Below are 24,208 nucleotides of genomic sequence, written 5' to 3'. Positions count from 1 at the left end.
TGGAATGTCTCCCCACCCCTGCTTTCTCTTTCTCCAACCTCCCTTCAAGACCTAGCAATGCCTTTCCAGGAAGAAGTGATATATATACTGTTTACTATATATGGCATTTATATCCTGCCTTGTGGCTTCATTACCAGTACGCATTCATTGGTCATCTCTGGTGCAGTTAACATGTCCCTCACAGTATCTTAAAACAGCATGGTAGCTATGAACGAATGGATGGGTATTCTCTTGATACTTACAGAAAATAAGACAGAAAGGTTTCATACTGGTTTGGAATAATATAAAGTCCAGGTTAAGAGGCAAGGAAAAGATGAAAAATACTATGCACGATTAATGTTCACCAGTTTCCGGGTTGATATGCATGTTCACTCTTCTTGCTGAGTATCCCCGGTCAGGTTTTATGGTATGATAGGTGTTGGTTCACTCCAGATACTGACTCTGATAGAGTGTTTTTGTTTACAGTATAGAATACTAGCAAAAATGAAAAAAAAAAATCATAAGCACAAATATACATTCTTTCCAGTTACCTATGAATTCTAGTCACCAAATGTTACATTTATAATGCACTAAACAAGCAAAGATCGTATGTATTAATACATCAGCTGAAATTAGGAATTAAGGAGGAAAGAAGGGGAGAGTAGGGAGGGGATGAGAAGGGAGGGAAGAGCACTGTGAAGCTTACTGGAATACAGTAGAGAAGGATTTAGTGCCAGACGAGGAACTGAGTTGGAGATTTGCTGCTTTACAAACCACAATTTAAAATATGAATATATTCCTCAAACTTTAAGAAACCTTTGATTAAAATTTGAGAAAGTGCTCTTATTTCACTCTGGGACGTAAAAAAGAGAGAGAGATGATCTTGACAGTGATGGCAACAAAACTGTGTATCATTAGTGAAGACTAACAAAATATGAAGACAGAATTTCAAATCTATCCTGTGGGCAAAGTGATCTGGTTTATTGATTGTAGCAATATATTCTAACTCTACATGGCAGTAAAGTATATTAAATTAAATTCCATCGGTCTATGATTTGAGATCCTTGCACCAAAAGATTTCTAGTCTAACTACTTGAGCATTTGCCATTTTCCCAGCATTGGATGTTTTATGGGTGTCTGTGTTAACTGTTGTCGTTTATTTTTATGTTTTATTTATGATAATTCACTCAAGATGGATGGTCACTTGGTAAAATCATCTCTTTGGGAAAAACCTTGATACTAATAACCTGATTCAAAGCAAAGGAAAACAATGCCAATATAAACATATACAGTCATGCACTGCGTAATGACGGTTCAGTCGACAACGGACCGCATATATGATGGTGGTCCCATAGGATTCGTACCATATATGCTCAGTGTGTAGTAGGCTTTACCATCTACATTTGTGTAAGTTCTGGAGGAGAGGGAGAAATTTTCCTCTACCCTTCTAGCTTCTGGTGGCTGATCTAAGTATTAAATTGACATGAGACAGATTCACAGAAGAAAAACAAACAAAAGTTTAATAACATTTATACATGGGAGGAATCCAGGAAAACTGAGTAAATTGTCAAAATGGCCAAAGCCCTCACCTTGAATGTTATCTTCAGCTAAAGACAAAAGAAGATATTGGGGGAGGGAGCAGGGAGTCAGGGACTTCAGAGGGAAGGAAGGCAATTCAAAGGTAGGGGAAAAGGAGCAAACCGAACGTTTGGAAAACAAGTGTTTGGCCACATAGAAACAGAAGAACACAGAGGGGAACCCAACCAACAGACTTTTCTAGGTTCCTGCCTGTCTACCACCCAGTTCGTGTTATGCTAAGGTTGTAGCTCACTTTTCCTGAGACAGAGTTTTTTTTATCTGAATTATTTTAGGCAGTTAAGGGGGAGATAACAAGAAAAATTTTCTGAGTCTTTTATTTCTTAAAAATAATCAGCCTAAAATAACCCTCATGTTAAAGAGACACTTTTTGGGGTGGCAAATTTTCTTCCCCTGCAGTACAGTCTATGATGTTCGCACGATGATGAAATCGCCTAACAAGATGCATTTCTCAGAACATTAAGTGACACATGACTGTATTGGCATTCCTTTCTTCTCAAAAAGATTTTGAATTCCTAACTCTCTATATGGCTCAGACCCTAGATTTAAAAAGAAGGGGGAAAAAAAGGAGACAAACACTCACGTATGACAGTTTTCTTTGTTTCTTTTTTTTTTTTGAGGAAGATTAGCCCTGAGCTAACTGCTGCCAATCCTCCTCTTTTTGCTGAGGAAGACTGGCCCTGAGCTAACATCCATGCCCATCTTCCTCTACTTTATATGTGGGACGCTTACCACAGCATGGTGTGCCAAGCGGTGCCATGTCCGCACCCGGGATCCGAACCAGCGAACCCTGGGCTGCTGAGAAGCAGAAGATGTGAACTTAACTGCTGCACCACCTGGCCGGCCCCTGACAGTTTTTTTTAAAAACAATTTCCAGCATTTCTTTCTTGAAACTAGTCTAACATATTCTCATTGTTTTTAAAAACTTCTAAATGCCTACTTAAGTAAAAGAGTCCATTCTTTACTTTCTTTGTTTTCTTCCTAGACTTCAACCCCTTGAATTAACTAATTGACAAAAATGCAATGTTTTATCATGGAAAAATAATGATAGCATCAGTAATAGAATAAGGAAAGAACCTAAAATGTTCAATTTCAAATAGCTGAATCTGCCTTCTCTATGGTTGTTATTCTTACAAGGATTTTTTTTTATGCTTAAGAAACAGATCATGTGTGTGTGTGTTTAGATTAATTTTGAGTTTTTGATGTTGTTTAATCGGCAGCCTAGTTGATTCTCTTTGTTATCTGATGGGATGATAGAACTGTTTGCTGGCTCAATATAAATACTGGACCATAAACATTATGCCAATCTCACAAGAGTAGTTACATGTAAATAACATAAATGACTAAATAAATAGTGCTTGTGCTGGATTTTACACTAACTAAAATACTGTAGTGTCAGATCAAAATTAACTTTTCCCTCAAATTCTGATGGCACTTGGGTGTCCAGCCAGTGTACTTTACACACCGCTTCGTTTCCCAGTAATTTGGAGAGCATGGGGAAGGTGGGAGCCCCACTGGTAAACCAACCCAACAACTACTCAGCCCGGATGGAGCTAAGCTGGGCTGGGGGTTTGATGACAACCAGGTTAGGAGATACTCTCCTCATAAAGAAAAGAAGAAGAAATGGCAGATAGTGACAAATAGAAATGGCAAGCAATAGGATATATTGGAGCATATGAGGAAGCCATTTGGTGTAAACCTAATTCGGCTTGATTTTGTTTTTCCAAAAGGGCCTGACATGGCCATCGAGTATACATTGTATATATGCTTTAAACATTTCCTATGGCAAGAACAAATGCCCTTAAGATAAAGGTGCAACTTCCCCCCACATTGGCATTTCCTTAAGGATAAGCATCTCTCCCTGGGCTAGGAACTGATTGCTGTGCTCATCTGTGACCACCCAGCTCGAGACAACAGACCTACTACCCTGCTGTTTCCACTGGAACAGCAGACCTACTACCTGCCGTGTCCATCAATCGCTGTGCCGACAGAGTAGTCTCATGGCTATTGTAAAAGAGACTTTTCCATCATATGTGAAACATCCTCTTTGAGGGTATAAAACCACTCTGTACACCCCACTTCTTGGTGCCCTTCCTTGCTTTGGGAAGGAAGGCCCCAGGCTATGGTCCTCACATTTTGGCTCAGAATAAATTCACCCAAATCTTCATTTATAGTTTGGTTATGGATTATTTTCATTGACAATAGAAATTCTCACCCAGCCGCAGCAGCTAACAGTGACCATGCCAGCTAATAGGAGCCAGCCAAACTGCCTATATAAAGGGGACAGAGCAGAAGAGGGAGTTTGGTGCTTATATGAAAGTTCAGCACAGATGTTGAGAGAGAATGGGGTGGAGGACAGACAATGAGAAGAGGACCTAGACTAGGGAGTTCTTTCCACTCATGTTTAAGGGATGTGCATTAACTGGGCCAAGGCAAGCCAAATTATATATGTATTAATTCCTGTTAATCCTATAAAGAAGGTGAAAGTGATTAAAGAATGAAAGAAAAAATTCCTAGGCAGTTGTGAGTACCTTTGGCCAGTTAGATCATTTTAATTTCATATAATTTAAAAATGCACTTAGACAAACATTTGTACTCTTGAAAGAACCAAATTAGAAAGCTCTTGTGTTCTACCCATTTAAAGCCTAATATTTATGGTGCTGGCTTAGCCCAGTTGAGAGCCCTTAATTAGTAAGCTTGATATTTGGTTTTCTTGGTGCAATGTATGACTTGTACAGCTCGATCCTAGCTTGAAAGCTAGGAGGCAAGAACCTGGGGGGAATCTGCTTTTAAGTATCGAGGCTTTCAGTCTCCTAAATTACTCTGCCCAGGCTCTATCTATTTAGTCGACTCCGGGAGATTCCTACAGGTGCCTTGTTGCTGATCTTTGTTCTCTCCTCCTAGAACTTAATTAATAGAGCGAACACTGTCTGCCTGGTAAGAGTAGTCTTCCTCACAGTAAAAACCTAATTCAATTTCTCCTAATGAAAACTTAATGTATATTCCGTCACATCCCGTGACCCGGCAGAGAGAGAAGAATTAAGAGTAGCAGGATGGGATGGAATGAGAGGTACTGCAAGGTGGGAATTCAAGAGTCAAGCTGCAAATAGGGAAGAGATCCAACTTCAAATGGCAGGAAATTCCACCAAGTGCTGATGCACTGGATCCAGAGAGTCTAGTCCTGGCAGACACTAGTTATCATGGGGAAAAAGAAGATACAGGGGACGGAGGGAGAGAGAGGCCATCCAGAGCATCTAGAACAGTTCATTTCTCATAAAAGAAAAAAGATGTGATGCAAACACAGCAAAATGTGAATATTCGTTAAATCTGGGTAGTGGATGCCTGTGTATAGAATAAACCAGTAGTTCTCAAGCTATGGTCCCCAGACCAACAGCATCAACATCACCTGGAAACTTGTTAGAAATGCAGATTCTCAGGTTCCACCCCAGACTTCCTGAATCAGAGGTCTAGGGCTGGAACTCAAAAAGCTGTATTTTAACAAGCCCTCCAGGTGATTCTGGTGCACGTTAAAGTTTGAGAACCACTGCATTAGAGGATTCTCTGTACTTTTCTATATGTTGTTTTATAATGTCACCGTGGTGATGGGGGAGTCCCGACAGGGGTGTTGGTGGAGGGCAGCTACGGGGAGAGGTCAAACTGGTCTGGTCATAGGGCAAGTGTTTCAGGAATAGGACCCTGGTGCCCTGCAGAGTTGGGGATGGGGTGCGCAAGGGCTTGTTTGAAACAAAAGTGAAAGGCAGGACTATCATTTAAAAGGAATATTTGTTTTTAAAAAGAAAAGAAAAGGAATGGCACCAGGCAGATTAACCAAGATGAAGTCTCAGGTACAGGACAGGAAGGCAAGGACCTTGTTAGCGGAGGACACTGGATGGAGACAGGCTAAGGACACAGCAGGAGCCTGGTGTTACCAAGCAGAACCCACTTCAGCACTGGGCTGCTTAGCTACAGCAAGGCTGACTTGGTGCTTCAATGCCTGGGCTACTGGACTCCCCTTCTTCCCTCCCCTCCTATTCTCCCCACTTCCCTTCCTGCCCAGGGCAGACCACAGGCAAACCTGCAGGTGGGGGCCAAGGGGCTTTGCACCAGTTAGGGGGCTAGGTGGCTAAGAGTAAGGCAGGTTGATGCCTTTAGACCAAACTTCTCTCTGTAACAAAACTCCCCTCTCCTGTTCCAGACCCGAGAAAAAAGAGAAAAGTTAATTTTTGAAAATATAATTTCAACTGTGTAAAACATAAGTCTTAAAATGCACAGAATAAAAGTCTTCTGATAATCATGACCGTGAATTAAAGTTTCACAAAGCCGCCAAGTCTTCTGATTTGGCCTGAATTAACCCAGATATTCTTTTTCAACCTTTTGAATTGCTCTTACGTTGCTCCTCAGCTATGTGTTCCCTCTTTCATCCCAGAAAGTTCTTAAAGCTCCTGGAGTTTAAATGCACGGACCTAAAGCTCCCTGCCAAGACATTAGCGCTAATGGCCCAGTCTGAAGAGGTTGCCGTATTAAGACATCAGTGCTTGACGCTTGACTCATATTTATCTGGGAGAAGAATCCCTCATTGTTTTACCTCAGACAGGGGATGCTGAGAAGGAAAAAAGTGCAGGGAGCCTGAATTCTAACTTCTTAATGTTGCTTTTGAATTTATCACAAATGGCACATCACAGACAACTCACTATTTCAACACACACACAGACACCACACACTGAAGTTTATAGAAGCTGGTTGAATTGTGTGTGTGTTATTCCTTCACAGAGACTTATTTAGCACACCCTGGAAGGTCTGTGTTGCAAGTCTGTTATTTACAAAAGTGTAGGATAGGGGCTGTTAAGTATGCACATTCCGCTTCAGTGGCCGGGGATTCGCTGGTTCGAATCCCAGGCACGGACATGACACCGCTTGGCAAGCCATGCTGTGGTAGATGTCCCACATATAAAGTAGAGGAAGATGGGCACAGATGTTAGCTCAGGGCGAGTCTTCCTCAGCAAAAAGAGGAGGATTGGCAACAGATGTTAGCTCAGGACTAATCTTCCTAAAAAAACAAAAGTGTAGGATAACATCATATTTCTTCACAGGGGTGTGTAAAATCTCTGAGATCTACTAAGAGGCAAACTACTATCATTATACTGTGTTTGAATTTTTTTTTTTTTTTAAGATTTTATTTTTTTCCTTTTTCTCCCCAAAGCCCCCCAGTACATAGTTGTGGCATGTGGGATGCTGCCTCAGCGTGGTTTGATGAGCAGTGCCATGTCCGCGCCCAGGATTCGAACCAACGAAACACCGGGCTGCCAGCAGTGGAGTGCGCAAACTTAACCACCCGACCATGGGGCCAGCCCCCACTGTGTTTGAATTTTAATCAAGAACTGGTACCCATTTCAGTATCTTCCCTTTTACACAGCAGTAAAAATTCCCAGGAAGCATGTCATATGAAGTTAGAGGATCCTGAGGAAGTGAAAATGTTCCAAAATGAAAATTTCAATTTTGTAGTAATTAAAATTATTCCAGGGGCCAGCCCCATGGCCTGGTGGCTCTGCACTTCAGCAGCCTGGGTTCAGTTCCCAGGCGCAGACCTACACCACTTGTCAGCAACCATGCTGTGGCAGTGACCTATATACAAAATGGAGGAAGATTGGCACAGATGTTAGCTCAGGGCAAATCTTCCTCAGGAAAAAAAAATATTCTGAACACAAACTTAATGTTAGTAGGTTTGGTAGGCAGAATAATGCCCCATAAGGATCTCCACATCCAAATCCCCAGAACCTGTGAATATGTTAGGTTACATGAAAGGAGATTGAAGGTTGCTAATAAGTGGACTTTAAAATAGAGAAATTAGCATGGATTAACCAGGTGGGCCCAATGTAATCACAGGGTCCTTAGAAGGGGAAGGGGGGAGGGGAGATAGAAGAGTGAAAACCAGTGAGATGGCAGCATGAGGACTCAGCCTGAGGTTCCTGGCTTTGAAGATAGAAAGGCAGCCACAAGCCAAGGAAAACAGGCAGCCCCTAGAAGCTGGAAAAGGCAAGGAAGTGGATTCTCTCCTACAGCCTCCAGAAGAAACACAACTTCACCAACTCCTCAATTTAGCCCAGTGAGATGCATTTCAGACTTCCGACGTCCAGAAAGGGAAAATAATAAATCCGTGTTGTTTTAAGCCAGTAAGTTTGTGGCAATCTGTTATAGCAGCAATAGGAAGCTAATACAGTTGGTCTCTGGAAGATACAGTGGAAAATTCAGAATCCCCATTATCTAAGACTTTCTTTGGAAACTCACCGATCTTGCATGCTTTGAAGGTGGAGGGGGAGTGGATAGGTTTCCTGAGGTTGTGCTGGCCAGGTCCTCTTCTCGGCCTCTCTCATCAGGAATCTTCTCCTTCTAGAGAGAATTCGTGGGGAGAGTAGAGCTGGGTTGGGAGTGGAAGTCTGAACCCTGACTTCATAATTTGTAAATGAGGAGATTAGATCAGATCATCTCAAGAGAAAACCAAGTCCATCTCTGAAATGCCTTAATTCCATCAATGAGGATACAGGGATATGTACAAGATGTGTAAAACTCAACTATGTTCATCACTTCAAGTATTAAAAAGCCTCAAAACTTAAATCTATATGTTGCTTGGTTCTAAAGAGTGAGGATTTTGGATATTTGCTAAGTTCGAAAGGCCTATATTTTCTATATTAGAAACCACCTTCTGAGCTTGATTTGTAATTCCTCACACTTGGGGTTAAACTATAACAAAGTGAAGCTCGGCAGGATGGGACTGTATGACTGGCAATGATTTGCCAGGGATGGGATCCCTTTGCGCAAATGGAGTATTGGTCTCTAGCCCAAGTATTGGCGAAGTGCATCTGCAAATTTCCCAATGTCCCAGCTACTGTACTTATTGAAGATGAATGAATGAATATATATGCTGGCTTCCTATTGCTTGTCTTCATTTACCCCTCTCTCTACACAACCCAGCTGGGAAGTGGGAAAATCCAGTGGCTGCCTTTGGCCCAAGACACACCCAATTTGTATTCCTCCATCCATGCTTTTCCTATTATATAGAGAGGATAAAGTTGTCTTTTTGGAAATACTTAAATATTGCTTTGAAAAAATATCATTCTCATAGCAATGAGATGAAGTAGAAAGAATGTGTTCCTTCAGAGTCTTACATCTAAAATACATTACCAATTCTAAGAAATAATAAGCACTGAAAAAAATCAACCAAAACAAAAAAGAATTTCTGCCTCAGACTGAGTGGTAACAGCATGAAAAACTGACTCAAATGATCTGCATGGCTCACGCTTGCATTCTCTCTCTCCTCTCACTAACTCATTTTCCACTTAATCTTCTATTCGTACAATTATCCACGTTCTGGGTATTGACTCATATGTCATGAGTTTTTCATAGTTGTCTTTTGTTTGAATGAATTGAGATTGGCTGTCTAAAATGCATTGACTAATGCCATAAAGCATGAGTTAATTAATCTCTTTAATTTTATTTTTCCCTGACCGTGTGAAACTAATATTATATCAGAGGTTGACCTTGATGGATAATCAGAAATAATAATGACAGAAGAAAGCAGAGAACTGGTTTTCAGATATTAACTATTAGAGTATTCATTTTTTTCCAACAGACTGTGGAATTTTAAATTTTCATGTAAAACAATTGTTGAGTGTAAATTATTCACAGAATATGCCTAACAATATATAGTATAAAGATAATACCTCCTAGATCAGTTTAAGATCCCTCGACTATCTTACCAAAGTAGAACACAGTCTTAGGAAGAAGTCATTCTTTTTTTTCTATTCTGAATGTTATAGCCAAGTTCAGTGAAATCATACATTTCCTACTTTCCATTTCCCATGATGCTGGAATATAACCCAGGAAATAAACATGATTGAGTCTGTTTGTTTCCTAAAACCATGAGAAAAATGTGAACTGCTTGGAAAGTTACACCCAAGGGAAAAGGCTCACGCTGAGATCATTGACGTTGTGAACGTGTTTGGTTACTTTTCTCAAGAGTCCACTTCTCATCGCTGGTTAGGAAGCCAGCAGCCCATGGAGAAACAGCTTCCTGTCCAAGGTCAACAGAGTTAGGGAAAAGGACTAAGCTTAATAGATCTCTTCAATGTCCAATGATGTTGACTGTGGCAGAAATATTGCACTCAACCTTCCACCTCTGTCAGCTCCTTTACAGAGCATGAATTTGCTATTTTGAATAGAATGTACTAGATGCCTTCAAACCTGATTAAAGATTTGAATTAAATTTCTTCTGCTCCCCAAGCTGCCTTTGTTTACAGCTGTGGCCTCAGCTCTTACAGAGTTAATTCTTTGTTTAGCTTGCTTGCAGTCAAATATATAAATACAGTGGCAGGCCATAAAGGAGCTTTTGGACAACTGCCATCGTGAGAATAGGGAGCTGACAAAGAGAAAGAGAGGAGTAAGCGGTTCTGCTGCATAGTCGGCAGAACAGGAGAATAATGAGAGGAGAGAAAAGAAATAGGAGAGCTCAGTATCTGAGAAGTGTCATGAGAGAGCACAAGGGCATGGAAAGCACGAGATGGATAAAGGAAAGCAACAACCAAAACAGTCAGGATGTAGGACTCTTGCAAAGCACAGCCAAAGAGGCCTGGAATCTAGTTTGATTATTTTACAAAAATAGCTCCCATGACCAAAAGGTCGGGAAAATGGCTGAGAAGTTAACTGGCTGAGAAGGCAGAACCTATGGTGGATAACGACAGTTCAAATGAGACCTCTGCATTAAATTTCAGTATAGATGCTACAAACCTTGAAATAAAAAATTAGTGGCAATAAAGAAGGGTTAAAAAGAATACTTTTAATGTTGTCTCAAAAAAACCTCTTGAATCCTTTTCCTTCTCTTAAGAAGCTGTTCTAGCTCTGATGAATAAATGAAAAGCAATAGGATCTCTTGGAGGATATGAGGAAGCCATTTGGCTTAAAACTAATTCGGCCTGACCTTGTTTTTTCAGAAATGCCTGATATGGCCTGTTGAGCACGCATGGTACATCTGCTTTAAACATTTACAATGTCCCAAAGCCTAGAATGATGCCCTTAAAGATGGGGATGTAATTTCCCCCCATATCAGCATTTCTTTAAGGATAAGCATCTCTTCCTAGAAAAGAAGGATTAATTACTGACCTGCTGTGTTCACCTTGTGACCACTGATCTGCTGAGCCAGCAAAGCAATATCGTGACCGTTGTAAAAGGGATATTCCTGTCATATGTAATGGATGCTCTTTGTTCCCAGATGGTATATAACCACCCTGTCTACCCCACTTCTTTGGTATGCTTCCTTCCTTGGGGAAAGAAGGCCCTAGGCTATAGTCCTGAGACCTGGTTCATAATAAACTCACCCCAATTTTGATTTATAGATTGATTATGGATTATTTGTGTCAACAGCTCCTTGGCTGCAGTTTTCTTGCTCCTCATGACACACTGCTTTCTGAGCTGGCTTCGCATATTAGAGCTTTCCAGCTTGTAGCTGAGACTGCTTTTGCTCTCTGGGGCCCATATCTCTTTCTCTTGGATATTTAATCTCTCTTATCTCCTGTCTTCTTGATCAGGTATCCTGTGCCGGCTACTGGCTTTTTCATCCATAGAAAATCCCATAGAATAAAGGCAGAATCATGGCAAGTCATATTCACTTAGCCACTCATAATGTTGCAATAGTTCTAGAACGCAGTTCAGGGATCATCTCATAACTAGTTAATTCCCCATAATAACCGTTGAAAATGCTAAAGCTCCTCAATCTCATCTCCCTTCTTATCACTATCCAGAGTTCTTTTAAAAAATTTTTATCTCAGTAAAATGCAGATGAAGGAGTCTAGAATATGCCACTGTGGCATAAGAATTATTCTGTGCTGAAGGCATTTGAGAATAGGCTTTTTTCTGAACTCCCTTATCTGCCTAAAAGCAGAGCCTCCTGAAAGAATTCAATTGTCTTAAATCCTCTCCCTGGGAATTTCCCAACCTGGGAAGATTGACTCTTTTCACTGGAGAGAAGTCACATACCACACCTAAACAGATATTGTCTTAAAACTATCATTATCTCCCATCTATTTTCCTAAGGGCCCTATTTATCTTTCCTGAAGGTTATTTTTTTTCTCTTCTCCCTTCCCTTTCCTCTGTTAAGATGACATGTAAGGCCCAAATTCTAACCACCTCCTTGAGTCACATTTTTCTGTGAACTCCAATACTTAGGTAACTAACTTTTGTCTTTTCTCTCACTAGTCTGTCTTTTTTCAGTTTAATTTGCAGGCCCCCAAATATGAATCTAAGAAGTTAGAGGAAAAGTTTTTCCTCCCTGATGCAGGCCATTCAGTATGAGCCTTTTTGATGTCCTATAGCCACGTCCTCAGGTGTGTTTGCCCACCCACCTCTCCATTCTGCACGGGTTCTTGCCATCCTCCTTTCCCTGTCTGATGCACCTCTCTGTCTGCTTGTCAATCTCTATTTAAGGAATTTCTAAGATTCTTTCTCTTCCTTTATGGAAGTAGCAAACTCTAACAGTGTGAATAGCTACTATCTTATTGACCACTTACCATGAGCCAGGCAGTGTTCCTAGGACCTTCTTGTAGACGTTAAATAACTTGCTGGAGGTCCCACTGCTCCCAGGTGGCTGGGTAGACATTCCAGTGCAGGCCATCTGGGCCCGAGCTCACTCTCTTAACTGCTACACTGGGTTATACTTCCTCCCTTGCTTTCAGGGGACAATGTTTTAATAGAACCAGGCATAAGACAATAGGAAGTTATGTGGCCTGGGACTTACTAGAAAGGGCACACCCTACAAAAAGCATTCAAAGTTTAAAAACACTGTTTTTGCCAAACAAAACCATTGGCCTCTGAATTAGGAATACTAAGCAGGCTGCTAGTTTGTGGCTTCTGACCCCCCAGTCAACTACCACCTGAAAAAATACCAAATCTACAGCTTTGTACTCTGCTTCTCTCCAGAGGCCCAAAGCCAAAGAATGGATGGACATTCCACTGGCATTTCACGTTCGTAATGGTTAAAATTAAACTGAACTCCTGCACCACCTCATAATGAGTTGTCTTTTTGGTGTTTCTTTTTCCATTATTCTGTAGTTGATCTGTGTTCAAATCGTTAACCAATTTTGACTCCTTTCTTTCTGTCGTATCCCAAATCCCATCACTGGTGAAATCAAATTTCTTTTGAGCGTATCAAATCCTTTCCTCTCCTTAAATTTGTAATAGGCAAAGACCTAGTCCCAGTCTTATTCTTCACACCTAAACTAAACTTTTAAATGGCATCTCTGCTTCCAAGCTCGCTCCCTCTCTAGAATCCAACCCATTCATTTGGCATTAGATTAGCCTTCCACAAGCAATTCTTTGTACCACTCCTCTGCTTTGAACCTTCAGTTGTTCCTCTGCCAAATCCTGTACTAGAAAGTGCTCTTCTGGTAGCAATTAATAGAGCCTGAAAGGAAATATATGTGTATAATCCGGAAAAGACTACACAAGCAAGTACCATTAGACATGAGTGAAGGCGGCTCTCAGACCGAGCTGCTCTCTCCTGTCTCTTTCTGCCCTGATCTCTCTGCTTTTCTCCATGCATCAGCCACATTGTTGCCCCTCTCCTACAGCTGGTTTCCATCACTTATTCATAGTGTGAATCTGTACCAGGACCAACACCATCTGACGTCCCAGGTTCAGGGACCACCACCCCTTGCAACAGAATCTCACTTCCACAGTTTCAAAGTCCCTGAAAAACGAAATGACTCACTTGTTCATCATTTCTCATTCAGCTTTTAGGAGGAAATCTGTATTTCCCCTTCTTATGTTGCTTTTGCGTAGGTCACTATCTGTCTCCTGAGGTGAGAGAGCATAGAGCGAGTACTTCCAGTTTTTCTCTATCATTTGACTGTCCCTTGTCATGGGGCAGGGAGTCCAACGTCTCATCTCATTTGTGAGACTCTAAAGAACCTGGCTTCTTTGGGCCATCTTATCAATGGGAAGGATCATTTGCTCCCCAGGCTGCCCCCGGGCTCTTTCTCTTCCCTCATCTTCCTCTCTACTCATCTGCTCTTCTTTTCTGCTTCTCTCTTTTCTCTTCCCTCCCCTTCTTTTTCCTCTTCTCTCTTGCCTTCTTCTCCCTTTCTCCCTCCCCTTCTTTCTAGCTTCTCTTCCTGTCTTCCCTCTCAGCTGCACTTAAAGAGGTAGGTTCACCTTGTATATAACTTCCATGAAGTAGATGTAGAGAAGGAAAAATATATTTTTTAAGTTCTCAGCTGTGACTCCAGTAACAAAAGACAGATTCACAAGAGAAAAGTATACGAATTTATTTAATGTCAGTTTTGCGTGAGACAGGAGCCTTCATGAAGAAATGAAAACCCAAAGATGTGGTTAAACCTGAGTGTGTTTGTGCTAGGTTTGATGAAGGGTGGAAAGATGTGATAGGACGAAGGGTATGAGGCTAGTGTAGCGAACTGAGGGACACTTAGCAAGGCCTGTTCATTCACATTCTTCTCGATGTCCCCCATCTTCGGAGATAAGGATGTTCCTTTCTCCCAGGTATAGTGAGGGTACCTCTCACATGAGGGTTTGATGACTTTCAGGGTAAGCTCAGAAAGGTCTTTCTGCACATGTTGTTCCTCAAACTCCTTCAGCTTAAAATATTCAATGTGCCAAGATGCCATATTTTGGGGTAGTATGTCCTGAACCCTGTCATAGGCAAAACAATGTGCCTAGCTAGACTTCTACTTTTTCTTTCCAGTTTTCTGCCTGTCTCCAAGTCAGTCAGACCTACCCTTCCTAAAGAGTTGATAATCTTCAACCCAGGGAAACGCTCCATTTTGGCTTCAGATCCAAGGGGTTCTCTAATCCAACCTTATCAGGGAAACTTATATTTTGAGAGTTACTGGATCTCCACAGTAATACTTGACCTCCATTGTACATATTCTTAGTTTGTTAGAATCCAGAGCAAAAAAATATATATATATAACTTTCTTCCCTGGCCTCCAACGGAGACCTCAAACCAGCTTATGCTTGGGATGGCCCTGAGTCAGGTATAGACAGGGGGCTAAGTCAAGTAGCCTTATTCCTTGAGTAACCCTACCTCCCAGATGGCCGGGGACAGGCTCAGTTTACAACTCATGACCCTACAGACTTATTACTATAGCCCCCTTTCTCCTAAAACAGTGTGCCAGGAAGGACAAGTGATATGGTCACCCTATCTGTTGTCCACCTAATGGGCTACTCAGCTGCAGATTCCTTCAGAAGGGGGCATACAGACAGCTATCACTGTAAAATATGTCTTGTACAAGCTACAGATTTCTTGGTTTGGTATTTGAGGACCTCCACAATCCGTCCTCTGACTACAGGCTTCTGTGCTTCTTACATGTCAGCTAAACCAATCTGCCTGCTATTCGTTATGATCGCACTATTTCATGTCCTACCTCTAGTCTACTTTTCTTGTTTTACTCTGGAGTTGTCTATTTCTTCTCTCTTATGTTTTTTATTCTGTTTCTTACAAAACCCTACCCTTCTTTCCAAATTAAGCCTAAGTGCTATCTTCACCATGAAACCTTTCATAAGAATTCAGGTAGAAATGACTGTTTTGAATACCGATAGACAAGAATTTGAACTTCTGATCCATGACTTATTAACTGAGTTAGCTAGTTTAGTTTCTTAGTTTCTCCATATATATAATGGGGATAACACCTACCTAATAGAGTTGTATAAGAGTTAAATGAGGTAATTGCTTATGTAAAAACACCCAGCATATAGTAGTTAGTAAATAAACAGAGGTTAATTTCCTTTTATTCCTCTGAATTCACATAGTACTTTTCGTATACTACCTTATATTATAGATATTTACGTAAGGATTTTACCGTTTAACTAAAGTTTTATCTTAAAGTCAAGGTTTATGATGTGTGCATGTGTGTGTGCATACATACATAAATACAACAATGGACTGCATATACAATGTTGGTCCCATAAGATTAGTACCACATAGCCTAGGTATGTAGTAGGCTATACCAGCTAGGTTTGTGTAAGTACACTCTATAATGTTCACACAATGACAAAATCACATAATGATGCATTTCTCAGAACATGTCCCTGTCATTAAGTAATATATGACTATATATACATGTGTATTATATGTGTATTTTTATGTGTGTATATATATGTGTGTATCTATACATACACATGTATATATGTGTGTACATATAAAGTATTTTTATACATATTTGTTCAATAAATATCCAAACTGAGACCCAGAGAGCTTGTAGCTTGCACCCAGCCAATTAGTTGTTTGAAGTTGCTCCCTTTCCTTTCACCCAAGTAGAGTTGCTATAGAAGGCAAGTATGTGTCCATCTATAAACCTATACCCTAAAGATATATGTGTGTGTGTATGTGTGTGTGTAATGTGTTGATTGATCACCAAGACCTAGAGGTTGGCACCAGCTTGCACAAATACTTGCTTCACGTATGTGGGCACACTGTCAAGCATACACTGTGATCTGCCCATTGACTGCAGCTGGGTTGGTTCTGTGCCTCTGTTGACCTGAGGCCAGTTCAATGATATGAACCGTGGGGCAGAATAGAGCATCCAGGTGAACCTGGGAAACCTTGGTAGGGGTAAACTTTGTTCTCCTATTTCCCAGGTTAGGACTTCAACAACATTACTTAACTTCTCTGTGCTTCGGTTTTGTCATCTGAAGATTGAGTAATAACAGAACTGACTTCATGGTGTTATTGTGGGTGTTAAATGAACCAGCGCTTTAAAGAACTTAACCTGGCATATAATAAACACTTAACATTAGCTATTATCATCATCATCGTCATCTAATAGGTGATTCTACTTCACGATTTGAAAGTTTACTCAAAGGTAAGGTTTTAATGTATTATCTTCTACGGAGACATTCTTAATTTATTTGATGAATTTATTTCAATCATCATCTGTCGTTTCATCCAAGATATGGTAACTCTAATGGCATGAGAGTTGGCATTTTCTCTCACAGAGCAAATTTCATTTCATCACTTTGACTAACCAAATCTCAATTCATTTATATATTAAAAGTATTTTCCCCAAAACCTCTTTTATTTAGGACATAACCTCTGAAAGCAATGCTATGAATCTTTGACCTCATTCTATACATATTTTTGTGTATTGCATAGAGCCATAGCTCTATGTATTTTTTACTCTAAGCAAAAGTAAAGATGTGACTTGATGATAAGGAAAATACCCTTGATGGAAATACAGAGTCCTGTTAACATCTTATATAGTGTTTAAGTGGTTTTAAATGGACTCTTGATACAATTTCTCATTTGATCATCATGTGAAGTAAGAGAAAAATGTATTGTAATTTCTATTTACAGATGAGGACACTGAAGTTCTAAGACAGTGGTCAGCAATTTCAGACTCCTCCTGTTTTTGTGCAGCCTGTGAGCTAAGAATGGTTTTCACATTTTTTAATGGTTGTGGAAAAAAAAATCAAAAGAAGAATTGGGGCCAGCCCAGTGGCGCAGCTGTTAAGTTCGCACGTTCCACTTCTTGGCGTCCCGTGGTTCACCTGTTCGAATCCTGGGTGCGGACATGGCACCGCTTGGCAAAAGCCATGCTGTGGTAGGCATCCCACATATAAAATAGAGGAAGATGGGCACGGATGTTAGCTCAGGGCCAGTCTTCCTCAGCAAAAAAGAGGAGGATTGGCAGCAGCTAGCTCAGGGCTAATCTTCCTCAAAAAAAAAAAAAAAAGAAAAAGAACAAGAACAAGAATATTTCATGATATGAAATTCAAGTTTTAGTGTTCATTAGTAAAGTTTTATTGGAAGACAACTATGCTCATTTATTAAATATTGTCCATGGCTGCTTTCACACCACAACAGCATAGTTGAGTAGTTGCAACAGAGACTCTATGTCCTGCAAAGCTGAAAAGATTTACCACTGGCCACTTACAGAAAGAGTTTGGTGACCCCTCTGCTAAGAGGTTGAATGTCTTGCCCAAAATTACACAGCTTGTAGGGTAATGTTTTACAGCTTGAATCCAGATCCTTTGACTATCTTGAAAAATAGGCTCACTGACTAGATGTCTCTTTGGTTTTTAGCCAAAAAAAAAAAAGAATGTTTTTATGCTTTTGAACCATTTTGGGATTGCCAGGCTTCTTAGCTCCAATTTCAGTTGTAAAAAGCTTCAATTATGGAAGCACGGTAAGTGGAAAATCTGCAGATGCAGCCTCTCAGGCTCAGCTGCCGTGAGCACCCCCGCCTCCCCGCCAATCAGACAGCGCCACTCCTCTGTCCCAAGCTGTCCTCAGAGCTGAAGTGTGTCACCTGCAGGATACTTATCTCTTCCAGAAGCACCATGGTGAGACTTATTCTTAGCCTGACCCCAGCGGTAACACTTATCAAGAGTATTACACCCCTCGGGGCTCTTGTGACTAAGGAAAATCAAAATAACATATTACCAGGCGGAGAAAAGAAATATCATCCTCATATCAGACCTCAATAGTGGCTTATCCTTAAAAAACACTTTTTTTTAAATGTTTACTACCTGTCTGCTCTGCTTATTGAATATATGCAGAGAAAGCTTGAGAAACTCAACTGCTTACCTTCTTTCCTTCAAAACAGGTTTGTAAATGTTGAGCTTACAATAACCTGGGAAAGAAACAGCTGTTCTCAACAGGAAGTAAGTTGCCCAGAGAATTTAAACAGGACCAAGATGGCCCATTTGGCCAGTTTCCCAAATATTACTGTTAGCCCTTGGTATCCATTATTTTCTTTTTCTGTATGAATTCTCAGAAGATTAATCACATCCATATCCAAATATAAATATTTAAACACATTCCAAAACCCAGTTAATTTTTGGAGCATCCTACATTTTGGAATAAGGCCCATTTTCTCTTCCTTGTATTAGTGCTGATAACCAAAAATTGATCTACTTCAATGTTAGAAAACATGGTATGTAATTTCTCTCCAAAATATTACATGGAGTACTAGGATGAATTATCCATTAGGCCTTCATATGCTATGATTTCTCATGGATATTACAGTTGTTAATAAATTTCTCAAGAAAAAGGCAAATACACATAAACTACAATAAAAAAATCTCTAAGAGATACAGTTGTAAGGTGATTTGTTTCATCATCATCATCATCATTACTAATAAAAGCCTATTGGAAATACATTGGGCTTGATTTTCTGCTAAGCTTTCAGTCGGAGAAACCTCTGCCAAGGCAGTAATTCATCAACAGTAGAGAGAATGAGAGGGCAGAAATTGATTACCTGCCTTGGTTAAAATCTGTACCAGGTCATGGAGGCCTCCTAATGTATACAAAGCATTTTGTGATTTATCTTACCACTGTAGGTTTTGTTTTTTAAGTTTTTATTTTGATTGACTTAAGACTTACAGAAAAGTTGCAAAAATACTGCAAAGACAAAAAAGTGTCCATATACTCTTTACCCAGATTCCTCAAAAGTTAACATTTTACATTTGCTTTATCATCTTTCGTATAAATAGATAGAGATAGATGGTCATGATTGGTTTTTGTACCACTTACTTGAGAATAAGTTATAGACATGATACTCCTTTATCACTCAATGCGTCTGTGCATTTCCTAAAACCAAGGGCATTCCCTTCATAACTACAGTACAGTCATCAAAATCAGGAAATTAACTTTGATACAGTTAAATTGGGAAATTAACTTTGATTTACAGATCTCATTCGAATTTTACCAATTGTCTCACAAATATTCTTTGTAGGAAAAGAAAAAGAAATCTGATTGAAGATTCAATCTAGGAACACAAATTGTTTCTTCTCTCTTTAACCACCTTACTCTGGAATGTCCAGTCTGATGACCTTGACGCTTTTGAAGGGTCCAGGCCGTTTATTCTGAGGAACATCCATTTGTAGATTCTGATATTTCCTCATGATTAGAGTCACACTATGTGTTTTGGTAAGGAATACCACAGAGTGATGTTTGGCCCTTTCTCAGTGTATTGTATCAGGAGATACGTGATATCTATTTGTCTAATTATAGATAATGTTAACATTGAACACTTAGTAAGGTAGTATCCACTGGGTTTTTCCTCTGTAAATTTTCTATATTTTCCCTTTGTCTTGTGTGGAGTTATGTTGAGACTATGTAATATCCTCTTTCTCATCAAACTTTCAACCAGCAGTTTCTTGCCTGAAACAATTATTACTTTGGAGGTTGCCACATGGTAATTTTCTAATTTCATCATTCTTTCTACATGTATTACTGAATGGAAGAGCTTTCTCCTCCTTGCACATTTATTTATCTGTTTATATTAGAGTAAACATGAACTTTTATTTTATTCAATGAATTATAAATCGTTATTATCATTGTTTATTTTGATGCATAAATTGTTCACTTTTGGCTAGTGGGAGTCCTATTGCAAATTTTCGAGGTAAGCAGTAAGGTCATCTGAACTGTGTCTATGATAATTCTGGCAGCACTGTAAATGGTGCTTTAGAAATATAAGGTAAGAGGTGGAGAAAACCATGAGAGATGAGGAGAGAGTTGGGTATAGAAAAGACAGAATGGATTTTACTGTCTCTGAAGAAGCTTAATCAATAGGATTTGGAAACTGGGTATAGAGGTAAAGGAAAAAGAAGTTTTGGTCTGGGTAACTGGGAAGGTAGTGGTGCTACAGGCAGAAGCAGAGGATATAGAAGCATACGGGTTGCAAATGAAGACAAGTTTAGCTTTAGACTTCTTGAGTTCAGATCTCTAAGGATATATCCAGGTGGAAATGTCCAGCACTTGAAAATAGAGACCTGGAGCTCAGAAGAGAAATAATAGTAAAGGAATAGTCTTGGGAATTGTCAAAGACTGAGGCTTTGGAAGTAAATGAGCTCATTTGGTAGGAACATAAAACCCAAATAGAAGTGAAGAAGAACAATTTTAGAGAATGCCTATAATTAAAATATCAGTGGCGGAGTAAAGGAGAGACCTTACAGAAAGTAAGAATATCAAAGAGAGCTTTCAGATACGTCATCAAACCCTACATAAAAGACAATTTCAAAAAGGAAGGAGTAGTAACGGAGCCAAATTCTGAGAATGAACAGAATGAAGGATGAGATGAGGTCATAAACTCGACAATTAGAAAGTCAGTGTCTTCTTTAAGAAAACTGTCTCAATAGATCAGCGTAGATAGAAACCAATTTACAGGTGAGTAAGGTGAGGTGGGGAAGTGATAACAGTGAATATAATCTACACTGTTAGAATGTTTGGCAGTGAAAGGAAGATAGAGAGAATGAGTTGGATGAAGCAGGAGCAAGAAGATTTTTCTTAGGATGGAGGACCTAACCACTGCTCTAGTCTAAAGGACATAAAGGGAAACAAGATCAAGAACGCAAGTGTTTACCCTTGGAAAGCAGAAAATCTTATGCTGCCTGGAATATGGGAGAGAATAATGGATGAAATCATAGAGAGTCTTGGAGTGAAGAGGAAAGCTGTTGAGGGAGGCTGATGTTCAAAATAAACAGCCTGATTTTTCTCAGTGTAGTCAGATTGAAGCAGAGAGAAAGGATTAGAGTTTTTTGAGGAGTGGAAATGATGTTGAACAATGGCCACAGGGAGTGAAATATGCCTAAACATAATGTGGCAGCATTATGGTATATAGGAAAATCTGATTGTGTATGTACCATGTTAATGATGCTTGAGCATGTTAACACCTCAAATCCTTTATAGATCAGAATAGAGGAACATAAATGAATGGGTATATTCTGAGTGTGTTAGGCTCCTTCAAAAAGCAGATGTCAAGTCAGGATTAGATGTGCAAGAGATTTATTGGGAGGAAATGCCTGTGAAAGATAGAAGGGAGCAAGTGACAGAAGTTGGGAGAGCCTCAGACTGTGATGCAGGTCTGACCTCTGTGAAGGAGAAAGGGAAGGAAGGAGGATTAGGTAGGAAGAGTCTCAGACTTCAGTGCAGTTGTGAGAAGTTTGGCCACGCCAGTGGGAAATCCTCAAGCCAAAGTCCCTGATAAGGGAGTTTCCCATCTTGCAAGAATGAGCTGGCTTTAATACTCCTGCCACTGTCAGTCATTGGCTGGGAGCAGCCCACAGGAAGCATGGAGCAGGACGATCCACAGGGAAGGCAGCTCAATTTTGCTCTGCATCAGAGGATTTGAGTGTCACGTTTCCTTGGCTGCCAAGTGAGTGTGTGATGAATATGTATTTTGCAAGACCAATTCCCTGAGGGAGAGAAAATCACCTGAAAGAGTTCCCAGCCAAAGCTCCAAAGATGGGCCAAGCTGAAAACCTTAGCCTGGGAAGACTCATAGATCCCCAATCTGTTGTGACATAGAGTTGGAAATGGAACCTAAATGGATGGACTCAGGGGGTGTGGAAGGTAGAACTTCTGGATCAAAGTGAGAGAAGTAGAACCTGGACAATATCCAGGTAAATCACCTTATAGCAACTCTGAGGACCTTTTGTCACCAAATTTGAATAGGCTGGAAGTCAGGAAGGCAGGAAGCCATGCAAAGGTGCCTAAACAGTTGTGCTAATTTAATAGGAGTGAGAGTGGTGTTACATTAGGATGAGAGAATTTAGGGTTCAGTAAAGGTCTTTGCTGCTTCCCTGGAAAGTTTAAGATTAAAAGTCTGTCCTTTTCAAAGTCATTCCAAAGGATTTCCAATAGGGCTGAAATGAGGGTGAGGTGAGTGAGGCAAGATCGTGTAAGCGCAGGGTAGGATCCTGTCTTTATTTAACTTTTTGACACTTTGTTCATCGTGGATTCTTTGCACTAGTCTTTTTTTAATATTGCATTAAAATATTTATGTTGATTACTGAGGTTTTGGCACCTTCTTAAATATTGTACCTGAGGGGAGTGCCCCACTTGCCTTACCCTAGTCCTAGCCCTGTTTCAATTTTGTAATTGATTCTGTCTGTTTTTGATGCTGGACCATCTCATGTGATGGCAAAAGGCATTAAAGGAAGAAAACACTACTGGGGATGCAGGAACTTCGGGGAAGAAACAAGGATCTCATTCTTAATGCTTCCCTGATCAAATTTTGGATGGCTTTGTGCTCTATGTTAATAAGAGAAGCCGTTTCCTAACAGATGAATAAAAAGATTTCCTGGGACATTCAGGACCCAGCTGAGGTTGGATAAATTGAATTTTTAATAACACCAAATAGTATAATTACAGGACTCTTGGTAGAAAGTTAGGGATCAGCAAGGGCTGTGTAGAGAAATGAAGGGAGAGGTAATCGAGGATGTTGGTCACAGCCTCCATCCATCCGTTCCCCTTTGTTCTTCCATATGGCCTCTTGCTCATCCTTGATTTAGGATTAACCTCAAAAAAATTTTTCCTACTTATGTGCCCCTGAAAATTCCAGCCAACGTATATACCAGTGCCTAGAGCATTGCCTGGAACATACTAGGCATTCTAGATGTATTTGTTGAATGAAGGAAAGCAGGTTCACTAAGATTTTTTTTTAAGATTTTAAAATTTTTCCTTTTTCTCCCAAAGCCCCCAGTACATAGTTGTGTATTTTTAGTTGTGGGTCTTTCTAGTTGTGGCATGTGGGAGGCCACCTCAGCATGGCTTGATGAGTGGTGCCATGTCCACGACCAGGATTCAAACTGGCAAAACCCTGGGTCGCTGAAGCAGAGTGCGAGAACTTAACCATTTGGCCACGGGGCTGGCCCCTCACTGAGATTTTATATGAGATATCAAAGGTCATCTTGGAGGCCAAACAAGAAAACCAAGGAGTCAAAACTTTTTTCTCTTGGCTATCCAAGATAAAATAAATCATCAGGTCATCTTCATTAACTTATCACCTCTAGTATGTACCCAAGTGTCCTGTTGCTTGTATTATAGATAATACCTATTAGATGTCTCTACTTTGAAAGTTGCTGTATTAGTCTGGATTCTCCAGAGAAATAGAACTGATAGGAGATATGTAGGTAGATAGATAGGTAGGTATGTAGGAATGTAGGTAGATAAAAGAGCTTTGCTATAGGAATTGGCTCATGTGATTACGGAGACTTAGAAATCCAAGATCTACAGTCAGCAATCTGGAGACACAGGAGAGCCAATGGTGTAAGTTCCAGTCTGAGTCCAAAGGCAGGAGAAGACTGATGTTCCAGCCTGAAGACAGTCAGGCAGAGAGAAAGTTCTTTCTTACTCAGTTTTTCATTCTATTTTTGCTTTCAACAGATTGAATGAGGCCCATTCACGTTGGGGAGGCAATCTGCGTTACTCTGTCTACTGATTCAGATGTTACTCTCATCCAGAAACACTCTCACAGAAACACCCAGAAATGTCTTACCAAGTATCTGGGCACTCCACGGCCCATTCAAGCTGACACATAAAATGAACCATCACAGTTGCTAATTGAAAACCTAAGAACATAAATTTCTGTGAACAAAATGTTTAAATAAATGGCACTTCCTTAGACGATTCCTGTGAAGATAATGTCCTCTTGGGTGGCTTCAACACAGATGGAAATAAAAATTAGATTTGGCTAATTTCTAAGTTTTCGGAATTGTAATGTTGCCTAAATGAGACCATTAGTAAAGGCAAGATTGAAAAAGAGAACACTTCCATTTTCAAAAGAAGTGTTCATAATGCATGCAAAAGACAAAGAGTTCAGCGACAGGCAGCAACCTCTTGGATCAG

Source organism: Equus caballus, chromosome 2 (assembly GCF_041296265.1).
Source record: "Equus caballus isolate H_3958 breed thoroughbred chromosome 2, TB-T2T, whole genome shotgun sequence".
In the NCBI taxonomy this organism is placed as follows: domain Eukaryota; kingdom Metazoa; phylum Chordata; class Mammalia; order Perissodactyla; family Equidae; genus Equus; species Equus caballus.
This window is presented reverse-complemented; position numbering follows the sequence as displayed.